The sequence below is a fragment of the Cupressus sempervirens genome, chromosome 8 (assembly GCF_028749045.1).
Source record: "Cupressus sempervirens isolate cs-2001-9-10 chromosome 8, ASM2874904v1, whole genome shotgun sequence".
Taxonomy (NCBI): Eukaryota; Viridiplantae; Streptophyta; class Pinopsida; order Cupressales; family Cupressaceae; genus Cupressus; species Cupressus sempervirens.
This window is the reverse complement of record NC_143125.1, coordinates 63,204,944-63,210,278: the sequence shown is the minus strand read 5'-3', so window position 1 is coordinate 63,210,278 and position 5,335 is coordinate 63,204,944. Positions and strand designations below refer to the sequence as shown.

Genomic DNA, 5,335 nt, shown 5'->3' with positions numbered 1-5,335 from the left:
GTACAAAACTTCTTATCATTTAAAAAAATGAGGAATTATTAAGGCATCTGAAACCCATTTTATACTCCATTCAACATATATTCTTCTCAGGAATGCTCAAAACTATATGTGATCAGATCCTTGATCTCCAAGCTATCTGGCAACATTTTTGTTCATCTAATCTTCAACCATATAGTCTGTAAGTGACTATTAATAGAGAGCAAAAGCTGTATGAGCTAGTGTAGAACTTTCAAGCAAAATTAGCCATGCCTTCTACAATATCCTCAATCTAAGCTGGCACAATGAATGTGTAGGATCATTCTTATTGAATCTTTGGAGGCCTAAAAATGTTTTGGTTATATCTTTGTTAACCTTCCAAATGATCGCCGATGGATTGAGACATACAAAGGAGCGTTCAGCTAATATTTCATCACTAAACATCTACCAAAATATTCTTCTTATTTTCTTGAATCAATAACATTGATCTCTCTAGACCAAGTGCATGCTGAGGAGAAACTTGTGACAATCTCCATCTTATGTCAGGACTTGTTCCAAGACTGGTACTACCATGGATATCATGAGTTTGACTGTCAACCTCAGCTGTAGTTGACCGATACCTGATATAACTATTATTGGAGTCACCAAAGTCTTTGGTAGGTTTTCATGAATAGACTGTGAAAGATGTATTGAAACATGAATTTCCTATGTCCTTCATTTCTCATATAGTGGTTTCAAAATCTAAGCTTTCATATGATAATAATTCATATTGAACATGTGTTTCAAGTTTAGAATCCATGGAGTTATCAAAATTTAATTTGCTTCACTTTGGGGGAAAATGTTAAAATAGCTTCTCCTCTTCCTTGCAAAAAATGAACAAACTACTTCTCCTTGTGAAAAATAGGAATTTAGCTTCTCCTCAACAGAAAATGAACATCTTCGGGCTTTTTTTGCCACAACAACTTCTTCGTGTTTAGGTTGTTCCATTTGGTAAACTTTCAACACTTTTGTGTAATGAAGGCATGGAATTTTCATCTTGATTTGATAAAACAATCTTTATCACAGATTCCACAAGTCTTACCACTTTCACCATAGCATCTTCATATTTATCTGTGTCACCTTCAATACAGTTTTCATTGCAATCCATCTGTATAAATTCACTAATGTTGACAATCAACTGATTTTTGAAATTATAGTTGTCCTGAAGAACTTTCTTGTAACCATACCTTAACTATGCACCTAAACAACCGGTATTCTTTTGAGCTTATTCTACCTATTAATTAATGCTCTTCAGAGGGAACATAGGGAACTTGAACTGATTTGATGCCTACAAACACAAGCATTCGGTGAATTGCTGGTAAATTTGTCACATTATGACCAAAGATAGAAGGTACTCCTGTTACTAAGTTAGTGTATATGAGTCAAATTCTAGGGATCTACACCATCCCAATACTTGGTTCTGAACTCAACATCATTCTCATGGAAACCTTGTTTTTTGATTCAAATTCATACTTCATCAAAGTTCCATAGTGCCAGATATACATGATGACCACAAAGGTCAAGGAGAATACCACAAGAACCCAACTACCTTCAAGAACTTTGTATAAGCATGTCGAGATGTACAAGAGTTCAATAGATCCAAAAATGATCAAGAAGCATAACATTGTTAAATTTTTTTTCTTCCATACAATGATAATCACCAAAGACATCAAGCAAGTTGTAACAAACATGACAGTAATAATGGCCAGTCCACTGGCATGGCCAATCTTATTTGTATCTCTGAAGCCGATAATGACTAGGGAAAATAATTGAGAGCAGAACTTTGACTAATGATAGAAAAGATCATTGAGATGACTCCTTGACTTGCCACTATTTAGACCAATGTGGCCACCACAAAAATTGACCATAATACTACTTCTGGAATAGCCTTGTGAAAGCTTCTTTGTAAGTCTGACTTGTGCTTGAAAATAAATGCTACTTCACCCATATATGCAAGAATTAAACAAGAATACACTAGTATCGTGAATGCCATCTTCTCCTACCACATTATTATATTAACTATATGAGAAAATCCCATCAGATTCCCCATATATGTCAGGAGATCACAGCTTCACAATCATCTTTTATCTGAGAAGATCATCAATGAGAACATGATATCCTTGTCGGGCTAGGAGCTATCACCTACCCAACATGAAAACACTTAAACCAACCACCCAGCTTATGAATGAGAAGGCAAGAAAGAGGGAAACTTGACAAGGATTGCTTACCTATGAAGGAGTTAGACCTAGACATGAAACTGACTTGAGGACTATATGACTCCAATATTGCCAAAAAAAAAGGGTGACTTAAAGTCAGGCAATAGCTGGCTCTGACTGGGGAATATGCACTACAAAGTGCATAAAGAATACAACATCTTTGGTTAAACAAGTGCCTTCAGTATTGGGTTGCAGAGTCTAGACCAAAGAAACAACGAGAGGTTGCATACAGAGAGAGCAGAGGGATAAGGAAAATTGAAAACACAAGTAGGAAAACAACCAACAATGAAAGCCAGAAAAGGCTACACTACAACACAACAAAACATGAAAGAAAAACTTTTTTACAAAAGGTGAGGAGACTCCACCAATAGAACCCAAAGCAGAGAAAAATTCATATGTGGCCTTTTATAGGAAGAGAGAAATATGAACCTTTTCGGAAAAGAGGAGAATGCTTCACCAGATTGTAGCAACATTGATATCCTCTGGCCACCCCTTTACTACTGAGTTTGATTCCATGAGCAATCTGCAACATAGTTACCAACAGAACCTTGCCAAATAGCCATGCCTCATCATATACTTCTAATTGCTCTATATTTATCTACATACTGTCTTCCACGTGCTCTATCCTATTTTGTGAGGAAGAAAACTCACTAGACCCTGAAAACATCACTAAATCATACTTACATCTGTTGTCCTCAACCTTGTCACTTATAACAAAGATATCAATATTCAAATCCAGACTAGTAGGATATTCAAGCAATTCCAAATGCACTGCTTGAAAACACTCACATCCGTTTACTCCATTATAACACTCAGCAAAGATATCACCTTTCAAATTAGAATGAACATAATTAGAAAATTGAACAGCTTTTGGAAGTGAACTAGCATCATACCAATCACAAGCTTTATCATTAGCAACTTCAAATTTCAAAATGGGGTTGAAATTGAAGGTTTCTTCATTTTCTACAGCGTACATCCAGACTGAGACATCTTCTTCATTTGCTACAGCAAGATGTTCATCTAAATTCACAATTTCAATATCTGGATTAATTATGGAAGAGGACTCACATATGATTGGCATCATAACTTGATTAAATTTTATTTCAAGATTAGAAAAATCTTGATTTATTTCTCTGTCTTCTTGCAGTACTTCATTTACATGTTCAAAATTTGTTGTTGCATTGATTTCTTCAACATTATTTTCAATAAGCTGGATATCTTTTTCATCCACACACAATTGATTAGCAACATCCAGCATTGGATCATCTTCAAAACAAAATGTTTCAAGAATCTGATCTTTATCAGTCATAGTGAAAAAATAATCATCACTATTACATTCTTCCATAGCATCAAAAATTTCATTTTTAGAAATTCCATCAGCTTTAGAATAATTTTTAGGGAAACACTTTGAAAAATCATCCACATTCTTTTCATCCAATTCACATCTTTCATCAACACAAGGAAATGAAAACATAGATACATCTTCAATTTTATTTACCTTTTCTTTTTTATTTCAAAAATCTCTATAGGCTGAAAACATTTTTTTTGTTGATGACTCTCCCTGGGTAATTCATTGCTCCTTTCATCCATCTTGTAAAAAGGTACTTGATCATCTGAGGCTTGAGGTTTTTTAAAAATATCAAAACAATTATCTCCATTTATTTCTCTTTCAATTCTACTTATCATCTCTTCAACCATATTTTCAGCTTTAGTAAAACATGACCTCACTTTCTTTTCAATATAAGACTCATCAAGAGAATTAATCATTACTTTTTCTTTAAAACAAATAGATTCTACCATGGGATCCTTGTTGACCAATCCTTTATCACTATAAGGAATACCTTCGTTTGCTGACAGTTATATTTCTGGAAACTAGGACATCTCTTGTTTTTCAAGAATCGAACCACTGGTTGTCATGGGCTCTTCCTTTTTCTCACTAATTATATCTTCTTCAAAAAATTTCTCTGCAGCCTTAAGTGATTTAACTAAGCGAGATGATTGCTCATTGTGCCTATGAGCAGTATTATCTTCAATCATTAATTCCTCACTCATTTTAATAATCAATGCAATTTCTCTGGCTTTAATAATTTCATCATCTAAAATCAAAACTAATTCTTTTTCTTTCAACTCAGGAAGTGATTTTAGATTCATACCTGTTGACTCTTGAGAGAAATTGAAATCATCCATAATTGCATCTGAACTATTGATGGTGTGTTCTCGATATTTAAGTTTAGACATAGGCAAAGTATTTTCCAAACTCTTCTCATTATATTCATCCTTAGGAAAGAAAATATTTTTTTCAACCTCAAATGAAGAATCTAATGGTGCAATTAATGATTCCAAAGGAAATATTGTTGAGTAACAAGGAATAAAAACAACCTTTTCTTCTTCTTGTGGTGGTTTAGGCTAGAAATGCTTTTCATGTTGATTACCTTCTTCATGCTAATGGCTCATCCATGGTAATACTGAGGATGAAGAAAGATTAGGTTCTCTCAAAGTAGGGAAGATGGGAGAAGACAAAGCATCCTTTTTAGAACTCGCATCAGTGCTTTTCTATCTAAACTCCTGGAGAACATAGAATCTCTTTTCAATCAGCTTCCACAATTCTCTAGACCGATGGTCTTGAGCTATACTCAAGTTGTTTCTTGTGGCATAGCTGAAACTCTCTTTAAATTTACTCCAAAGTTGTTGAAGCATAGGATCATCATCAATCACAATCTCTTCAACAGATGGCGAAAGTCTCTTTTTATATTTTAAATCATTTCTTAGAGGAATCTGACCTCGATACATTTCCTGAGATTATTTGTACAATAGAGTAATAGAAATCTATATAAACTTCATCAAAGTAACAAGAAAGAGAATGATGTTACCTCCATCTCATGGGTTACTGAGTGTTTTGAATTGGTTCTTAAGTTGGCCTCTAATTTTGTATTTGTCTTTGTACCATAGCGGCCAATCTTTCAGCTAGTTCTCATTCTTTCAAAACTTCACTAGCTTTTCTATAATTAGAATTATATCCTCATGAGGTTGCACCATTTAAATCATGATAGGTAAAGAGTCTAATTGTGAGAATTTTTCTTTTGAAATCTTCAATCATCACCAAG

General features: G+C 34.1%; 1 pseudogene; it reads right to left on the bottom strand.

The window, feature by feature from the left end:
• Positions 1 to 949: 949 nt before the first annotated feature.
• On the bottom strand, positions 950 to 2,008 carry LOC149541621 (potassium transporter 1 pseudogene; annotated as a pseudogene).
• Between the last annotated feature and the right edge of the window lie 3,327 nt (positions 2,009 to 5,335).